We start from the raw sequence: 10,319 nt of genomic DNA on the forward strand, positions 1-10,319 counted from the left end.
TAAAAGTATTGCAGGCATGGGCAATAATCTATACAGCTACAAGGGTGCTAGAGATAACTGCTTCAATTTGTTTGCCTCAAAATACCACTGAGATTGAATGGCTGGTGGTAATGTTGAGACTATTTAGAGGCAGCTAGATGGTATAGTAGACCCATGGGGTCTGAAGCCAGGGAGACCTGAATTTAAATCTAATCCTGACACTTATTAACTGTGTGAGCCTGGGTAAGTCATTCAAACCTTCTCAAAAGGAAAACTGAGATAACAAAAGCACCTACTTTGCAGGATTGTTGTGAGGATCAACATGTTTAGTAATATTTATAAAGCTAGGCTCAGTGCCCCCAAAAATAGTGGACACAAATGCTTTTTTTCCCCTTCTTTCCTGTTTGCATATTAATCTTTAATCATGTTCAGGAATACAGAATATAAGAAAATGCTTTAGAGATGCAAAATCTTCTTATACCTTTTCTTATATACCTGTCATTCTCCAGAGAGTAAAATAGTAAACATGATCTCAGTCTACTACATAGATATTACTGAAAAATACGGAAATCACCAAGAAGGTGGGAGACCCATCAATCTGAAGTTTATACACACACATACACACATACAGGTGGGTATGTTATACTTTAAATGACAACAAATGGTTACAAGGCAAATCCCACTTGAAATGATACTTAAGATCAAGGACCATATGCTATAAAAAATGCTTGCTATTTGCAGGACATAGATGTTAGCAGCACCCTAGAAATAAAGGCCAGATTTACTTGGGTTCTCCCTAGGACCAGATAGAGGTAGCACACCTGGATTTCAAGCTGAGAATGGGAGACTATTTTTCAGTACTAACACCTCACACATGTGAAATGAAACATTTTCTCCTTAAAAGGCAATGAAAGTGAAGTGAAAGCCAGCAGGATTATGAACTTCTTAGAAAAGCAGTCCTGACTTCAAACATGCTAGAGTAGGTGCTCAGAGTTGGCTACTCCAGGAATAATGCAAGGAAGTACACGATTTGCGAGAGACTAGGTCCGATATAAAACTTCAGTCCTAATGAGAATCGAAGATGATGAGTACCCACAAATTCTTTTAATACACACTACTCCTTTCCAAAAGTAATTGTATAGGCAATCAGTATATGCTAAGCCTTTCAAACTTAACTGCCTTTGTATCTACTGCAATAACTGTGGCAGTCCAAGGGGAAGGTGTGGGTGAGAGACAGAAGAAAATATAAGCATGTTTTTTCAGACATTCTCCTTAATTATTCAACTGTCTATTAATTATGTGATTTCATAGCTCATAGATTTCAGAAGGTGCCACAAGAAACAGATCGAACACCCTTTGGGAACAGGGAAGGGATTGATGGTGAAAGGAAGAGACCATAGGTTGGAAAGGCTTTCATGAGAAAGCCAAATAATCCAGCTTGGTACTGAAGAAAAACATCTCTCCTGATGAAAGAGAAGGAGAATGTGTTTGAAAAGATGACATTGTAGAATAGAGGAATTCTCCTGTGGCACACTCAGTAGTTCTGAGAAGATGAGCTTGCTACATTGTATCCATGGAAAATAGTCTCAGTGAATCTGTTTTAATATCCTTATGGTCAATTACCTCTGTTCTTGTCAAACTTTGATGCCTCATCTTGGCATGGCAGTTATCCTAGATCCTTATGTTTCACTGCTCCTGTGGAAGAAACGTGACCTTTGCAGGTCCTGTCATACTTCAAATATACCCCACCCAGTGATGGAATTTTAAATTAAGTATGAAAAGACTTAATTACTGAAAGCGTAGCCACTAAATGGTATTTTTTTCATTCAGAGAAATTCAGAAAAGATATTGTGATGTACCTAAGTGGAAGGAGTACCTTCATTGATGAAATCCGGTAATAATTCTAGCAATCAGTCAACATATTGAAGGTCCATTGTGTGCTGTGGAAAGATACAAAGGATAAAATAGATATAGTTTCTGTCCTAAAGAAACTGACAATATAGTGGTCTTCTTTGCAGACTTTCCTCAAGGATTAATCTTTCATTGTTTTACTTGAAAATGCCTATCTTAAGCAATTACTAAGGGAAGATTTAATTCTAAAAATCAGATTTTAAAAAATGTATTTCTCAAGATAAACTAGGTATTTCTGAGAAAATGAATGAATGGGTAAATGAGTGAACAAAAAAGAATGAAGGAATGAAAAAGCATCTCTCATCATTATGTGCCTAGGGCTCTTCTAAGAGCTAAATACACAAATGAAAAAGAAAATCGATCCTTGAATTCAAAGAGTTTATATTTTAATAGGAGGAAGCAGCATACATAGCAATATGGTGATCAAAGATCTTTCCTTTGGGCTATAAAATCAGGGGTGTGATGAATGGGGCCAAGTGAATAGACTGACAAACCCTTTCCAGCAGAATAGTCAGCAAAGTTTTCTCTTCTTCATGTCACATACTGGCTATACTAAAGCATAGCAAGGTGTACTCCAACTACCTTAAGCATGAGGATATTGAGGTGAAATCAAATGGAAGTCAATTACTCTTTATGCTTCATCATATTTGAAGGGCTTGAAAAACTTTATCTGAGATATAGTGGTCTACATATAAGACCATCCAAAACAATGGCTTGAATGCCCAAGATATGTTCTCCCAGTTTTGAGACATTTACTTTGGAGGGACATTATTAGGTTTCTCCAATGGAATATGATTGATTTGGCAAATATAATATTCCTAAGGGAGACTAGAGGATGCAAGTGAAATGATGATCATGGTGAAGATGGGAGGAATAGTATGGCATAATGGAAAATGGATTTAAAGTGAGAGAAAATGAATTTGAATCTTCATTCTTTGGCTTACTATCTTATATCACATAATCACACTGGATATCAATTTCCTGAACTATAAAATGAATTGGAGAAATTCTAGGTTAAGTGATAGATAAGGTATAGTTAGGGCACAGTTATGCCCCCAACATACCAAATAATATGAAATCATCACCAACTAAAGCAAATGAAGAACTGGCAAGAAGTTGAAAACACACACAAAAAGCTATAATTCTTACCAAAAGACAACAAAAAAAGAAAAGGAAATTAATTCATCAGCTTTCAATTTCTGGCATTCTTATGCCTGGCCACACCCTCCTGCAACAGTCTCTTGACCTCACTGGATCGGAGGATCATTATGTTCTCTTATGCTATTGCAATTCTATGTAATGGACATAACCTCTACCTTTTTCACTCTGTGGTCCAGCCAAACTGATCTCTTTGACTCGATATCTGACTAGACATCTGGCCTTCACTCCTTTGCACTGGCAGTCACTACCACCTGGAATATCCTTTTCACTCCTGTCCACCTCAAAGAATTCCTTTCTTTCTTCAAACAGGAGCTCAACTACCACTTTCTACATGAAACCTTTTCTGACTCCCTCAATATCAAACTATCTTATATTTAATTACTTTGTACTTATTCTCATATTTATTCTGTACATAATTAAATTATCATGTGTCATCTTCCTCATTATTTCTAAGCCTCTTGCCAGCAGGGATTTTTTCATTCACTATATTTGTACCTCTAGTGTCTGGTACAATCCCTGATACAATGTAGGTGCTTTATAAATATATATTGATCAATAGTCTTGCTTGTCCTGGGAGCAAAACGAAGCCAAAGAAAATAAACGAGCTGAGCTCAAAATTTTTCCAGAAGTTCTACATCTCAGGTTGTACTTAATGCCAACATAATTCTTAAATAACTTCAATATACTTCTAGACAGGGAACTCAAACCCTAATACTCTGAAACATGAAAAGTGATTGATTTTAATACCCTCCAAATTGGATAGGCGAATTGATAATGAGCAAGGGAATGCTATTTTTACAGAGACCTAACTCTCCTCTCATATGACCATAATGTATTACTGTTATCCAAATATATAGGGCTTTGCTATCAATGTTAAAAACACTGTATAAGCTCCAAACAACTTTCCCAGGAATGAGAAATCAGAATCAAATCCAACTGATTTTAATATTGATAACCATAGACTGGATCTGATTTCACAACTTCACCAAGTCCTGATTTTCTTTGCTGGCACAGGTTGTCTGGGAATACTTAGAAAAGTCAAGCCACCAACCTAAACCAAAATGACAGTAAGGGAAACTGAGAAATAGGGGAGTTAATTGAATCTCTCTTGTTCATATAAATCAAAGTCAAATCTGGACGAAGATCAAAGCAATGTTTCATTTATCTTGACTTAAAACTCATGCAACCAAATAACACTCCTCACATTTCACAAGAACAATAAATTTCCCTAAGTTTTCTTCTCAGAGTCTGGAGAATATATTCAATCCTCTAAAATGAAAGAAGCACTTTAAATTAAAATACCAATATTGCATTCTTCAAAGGAATAAAACATAAACACCAAGTCCAAAAGAAAGCTGTTTCTATTGCCAGTGGTAGTAAAAGAAAAAAAAAAGGTAACAAAATCATTTTCTCTAAGCAATAAAGCAGCAGAGATCAAATTACCAGACTCCAATTGTTAGACTGACAATGCCTATTATCATGGTCTTAAACATGCATTAATGAGGACCTGGCAATAAATGCCCTGTTTGGAATTCAGTGGCAGAATATACTCATTTTTTTTTGCTTCCTTTTTTATGGATCTGTCAACAGTGACACATAATAAAGAAGAAAGATTCTTTAAAAGAACAATTTATTATTTTGGGGGGGGGTCTTGTTTTTTTTCAGGGGCTTTTAGACTCAAGTGACTTATTCCTTGACACTCCTGTCTTTCTTTTGGGTGACACATTAAGCTTTAGTGATTCATGGGAATAGAAAATAGGAAGAAAGAATGACCATGTGACCAAGGAAATTAGTCCAAGATGAAAAACTGTATTATGCTCAATATTCTTTGATCTTCTGATTAATCTGCCTCTCTCTATGTACGTCCTGAGCTAAGAATGTTTTTTAAATGTAAAAACAGAAGCAGGAAGCTATAGATTTGGCTCTCTGACTGTGCTTTGTAACCCCTCCTGAGTAGACTGCTTTTGACTACATGAACTTTTATTTTTTTTTTAAATGTGTATGGTTCACTGTACAGCCTCTCAAGTTTTGATTGGCTTTTGAACTGATCTGAGTTCAAAAATCGTCCCATGTTGTTTTCCTTTAAATAATTGTGATCATTGTATAAATCGTTCTCCTGGTCCTTCTTACTTTGCTCCACATCAGTTCATATGGACTGTGAAGTTTCCCTCTATTATTAATATTTACTGATGCTTAAGGCACAGCAATATTTCATTATATTCATGTGCCATAATTTGTTGAGTCATTCTCCAATCAATTGAGGAAACTACCATGTTTCCAGTTCTTTCTTATCAAAGAAGGTACACATTTGGAAGATCATTCTTTTCATATTTCTACTCCTGACTCTTAATTGATGCCCTACATATCTGCTTTGGTTGTGTCCACCAATCCTGAGTCTTATTATAATTATGAATGATTAACTAGACAGAAATCACCAGAAACCCTAGGGAATATTTTCTTCTTACTCCGGAAAATGTTCCCTTTTATAAGACAGTGAGCTAGAAGGCGAATTAAGTTCTTCCTAAAGTGCATACAATTATTAAGTTTACAAATAGCATTTAGTAGGAAAAAAATTTAACGTTGTCAAACGGAGATTTAAAATTAGGTCATGTAGAAATCAGCTGGTCAGCCAGAATAGAAATGAATGAAGGCTCAGTTTCTGTATATTATTTTGAAAAAAAAAAAGAGGTTGGAGTGAGATTTGGGAATGTCAGCATCTGTGGCTGAATAACAATAATAACAATTACACTTTATGTAGTGCTTACTATGTGCCAGGTATAGTGCCAAATGCTTTTATAGATTTAATTAATTAATTTATTTAAATTTCCTCATTTCATATGTTCATCACAGCAACCCTATGAAATAGAGATAGTTATTATCCTTATTTTACAGTTAAGGAAATTGCGACAGATGTTAAGTGCCTTGCACAAAGACACATAACTAGTAAGTGTCTGAGGCCATATTTGAACTCAGGGCTTCCTGACTCCACACCCAGCACTCTATCCACTTTGCACCTATCTGCCTGTATCACTAGGCACCCCAATATATACAAGGGGGGCTTGCTATCACAGGTTTTTAGATCTGTATCCATAAAAGGAAAGGCAAATTTTGAGGGGTTAACAATCACTTTAATCAAGCACATGCATCATTCCTTTAACCAAGCACATGTATCATTCACCTAGTTCAGGGGAGTCAGCACCCTGAAATTCAAAGAAAATACTGAGAAATTACAGATCAACAGACATGGCTTCCTATGCCTGTCCATAATTCAACAGACAGTCCAACTCTCTGACCATAGTTACAAGGGAGGGAAGCACCGACATCTGGGTTCTCAAAGTTGGGATAGGGAGTCTTTTAGTAGCTTCCCAGAGTCCTCATCTGGCCAAACAAACACTTACAGTCAGTAAGCCCCAAAGTAAAACCTCACCCTGAGAGTCTATATACACTTTTTAGAGCCAGAGGGCATCACATTCCTTGAGAACCAGTGCATCATTAACAAAAAGCAAGGACCTTCCTATAAATCTTTCCAGGATGGCCAAAAGATGCCCAGTTGGCTTGAGTTTTACTGGCTAGTCTCTCTTCCCTTCCCTGAACCTTGAGTCTACTGCACTCCGTAGCTCAGGCACCATGGGACCCCTGCACCCTGCCTAAAGGCTCTCTTCTGGACCCTTCTGGCTTCAGAGTGATTACCAATAGTAACTGTTGCTGTTTTCCTCCCAGCCTGAGGTCTTTCTTTTCTTTTCCTCATTAAAGGGGCCATGCCCTGACTACTTAAACAAGCCTATTCAATGAAAGGGCATTACCTCATCCTAAATGAGTACCTGCAAAGACCTTGACCTAAAGGGGCCAAGGTCTCCCAGTGCATCCTGGGTCACCTCCAGTCATTCTGATGAATATTGGGTCACTGGATTCAAATGGCTCTGGAGAAGAAGTGAGGCTGGTGACCTTGCACAGCCTTCCCTCACTCAAAACAAAGTTACATGCAAGTAATGTCATCATTTCTCTGATGGCATGGTCTTCTTCAGGAACAAACACAACAACAACAACCCAGGCCTGACAATGGGTCAGAAAGACCCTCCTTAATCATATTATTCAGAGGCATTACACTTCTGTATTATATTAAAACAAAAACAGCAAAAGATTCTATTTTACTTGCCATTACACTGCCTCGCAAATTATAGGTCAATAGGGATACCAAAAAGCATTCTAACTGAGGGAATTTTGCTAACTTATTTGACAAATACTTGTTGAGCACCTATTATATATACATTATTGTCTTAGGTGCTCTGAGAGCTCTGTGAAAGTATCATAGAAAGTCACTGAATTTATGGAGTTTGTGTTTTGGTTGAAGGGTAAAAATATAGACAGGATGGGGACTGCATGGATGATTTCATTGCCATAGGGAGCTCCCACTGAGGGACTTCATCTTTTAATGGAAGTCAACACCATTCTTTGAATTGAGAGTTTTAAAGAGTTGCCCAGAGCAGTGAGAAGTTTTATACCCTGCCTGGAGCTGCACAGCTAGTTTTGATTGTGTCAGAGGAAGGATTGGAAGTTGTGTCTTCCTGGCTTCCAGTCAATTCCCTGTCCATAATGCCATTTAATATAAATTAAATAGGATAAAGATAGGATTAATTTCCAGATATATGACGAATAAATCCTAGAAGTGCAAAGATTTAGGATGATCAGAGAAGACTTCTTGAAAGAGGTATAATATGAGTTGAATAAGCATAGGTAAGTAGAAAATATATTGCATGGGGAGTCAGGAGACTTGTGTTTGAATCCAGATTGCCACATTTCTCAGATGGGTAACTTTGGAAAGTCACAGAATTTTTTTTTTTTTGAGATTGTAGGTAGACTAAAGCAGCTCCATGTTGTATGTCCCTGTTTGTATTTGCTTGTATTTCAGCCCCTGTCTTGTTTGTAATCCCTCTTTCTTTATGCTGAAATAGCAAGTAAAGTGTAACAGTCCTGCTTAATGAAATAGAGGAGGGTTACAAGATATAGCTAATGTTAGTCTTATAAGCAACAAATGTTGTCCAACCAAAATGTATCTACCTCTCTCACCTAATAGAAGCCTATAAAAACCTTGGCCTCTTGTTCCTTTCCAGTCTGTGCTTACAGGTGGGACTCTTCTTCTGGTAAACTTATGAAACCCTGATTGGTTCCAAAACTTTCTGGTTCTGGTACCAGTTTGTTCTGGCACTAAGAGTTTTATCCATGAGCCTCAGTTTTCTCATCTGTAAAACGCTGATAATAAGATAGAGAGACAGACAGAATCTCATGGGGTTGATGTGAAAAAAGTGACTTGTAAAACTTTGAGTAGAACAGAAATCTGCTATTATGATTTAGGTCTATATAGGATTTGAATAGGTGGAAAGGAGTAGAATGTTCAAGTGTTTACCATGTGAGAAAAGTCTCAGAGGGGGAAATGTATATGGAAAGGTCAAAAGACAGTGAAAGAGCATGCTAAAAACAGTTAAAGAAAGATACCTTTTCATATCCTTATATGAATATACAGAGCATCGTAATTGCATTTTAATACCTGAATAAATTCTTTCCCAGTCAGTTGCCTGTCTATCAAAACCTTTGTTTAATGGACTTAATGTTGGGAGACTAGATACATGCAAAAAGAATGAAAATGGGCTACAATTTATTAGTGAATCATTAGGGGAGAATTCTGTTTCTTAAATAACAAGAATAACTAAATATCACATGGTGATATTTTTAGCAGTCATAATTTTAAAATCTAGTGAAGCTTCTCTTTTAAATCACAAAGGAAGCCAAAGTGGCAACAGATGGAATTGCGTTGGCTTCAACAAGGGTTTTGTTTCTTTCACCATCTGTTGTGCTTAGTCAACAAAGGAGTAGGTGAGTGAAGAGTCCCTCTGGTATAGACATGAGAATGAGATTTCTGTGGAGAATTCTGGGCATATTCCCACAATGCCAGACCATAGAAAGAGCTCACAGGGAAGACAGAAAACTGATTTTCACCAGCACCTTAAACTTGCTCTTTTCCTAAACTCTGAATCCCCAAATACAGGTACAACTTGGCCTTATCTAAGTTTCATATTCCATTCAGTGCTTTACATAAGTGCAATATACATTGTAAGTGCTTAACAGAATTTTTTTTGTAAATTAGAAGGAAACACAAAATAACAGGTATTTATTTTTTGCTAGAAAAATATATATTTAAAGTATTATAACTGACAACTTAATGGATGAAGTGTTAGTCTTTGGGTCAAGAAGCCCTGGTTTCCAATACTACTTTTGACATATATTGACAGTATTACTCTGGAGAAATCATTTGATTTGTATGTGCTTCATAAGACTTACATATGATTAAAACTATATTAATTATGTACCCTTACATAGAGGGGCTGCAATATGTTAGTAAGGGATGTTTCCATACGGAGAGTTCGTTACGCTGACCAACTCAAAGACCATTCAACTTGTGCTTTTGCCCACATGTGATTAACGATTCTCAAGGAGCAGGAAAAGGGAATTCCACTTTCTTTAAAGATTTAAAAATGAAACATTCAAATGCATTGAAATGTAGTAGAGCATAATAGATAAAGATCCAATGACTTACTTAGGAAAATTTGGGTTTAAGTCCCCACATTAACACTTACCAAGTAGGTGATACTGAGGAATTTAATTAACCTCTATCAGTTTCAGTTTTCTTTTTCTGTAAAATGGGAAAACAGGGATAATAATAATGCCTAAGGGGAAAATATCAAAATTAGAGTCAAAAGACCTGCATTTGAATCTGGGCTCTTCCATATACACGTATAATCTTGGGCAGATAATCTCACCATTCTGGGCCTCAATTTACTCATCCTATGACCTCTAAGATCTTTTCCATCTCTATCTCTATGATCCTAGGGTCCTAACTCAGTGTTTCTAGGGTTACATCTTTCTATTCACTCACAATGGTACACATCATAGTGCTGCCTCTTAAATATTCCATTACTTATCAAACCTTCCATTGTTTACTCTACCCTCATCCTCTCAGGTAATAAACTTGCCTCATATTTTACTGGGGGAAAATATGAGGTTATTTTCCAAGAATTCTCTCTTCTCCCCTCTTCATCATCTCATTTCACTCAGGTTCCTTCTGTTACTACTTTCTCCTTCACCCATGACTTGAATGATCAGGTGACCTGTTTTGCCAAGACATACCCTTCTATTGGTACAAGCGAACCCATTCTATCCCATTTTCTCCAGTAGATTGTCCACTCTATCATTTCCATTCTCAATTACTTTTA

The 10,319-nt window shown here is 36.7% G+C and overlaps 1 long non-coding RNA gene across 1 annotated transcript; it reads right to left on the minus strand.

The window, feature by feature from the left end:
• Window positions 1-709: 709 nt before the first annotated feature.
• Window positions 710-9,902, minus strand: LOC140510581 (uncharacterized). Its single transcript, XR_011969296.1, has 3 exons — window positions 9,684-9,902; window positions 1,856-1,919; window positions 710-1,674 (listed from the first exon to the last, which is right to left on the minus strand). It is a non-coding gene; the product is annotated as an uncharacterized lncRNA (long non-coding RNA).
• Window positions 9,903-10,319: the final 417 nt, after the last annotated feature.

The sequence above is a fragment of the Notamacropus eugenii genome, chromosome 6 (assembly GCF_028372415.1).
Source record: "Notamacropus eugenii isolate mMacEug1 chromosome 6, mMacEug1.pri_v2, whole genome shotgun sequence".
NCBI lineage: Eukaryota > Metazoa > Chordata > Mammalia > Diprotodontia > Macropodidae > Notamacropus > Notamacropus eugenii.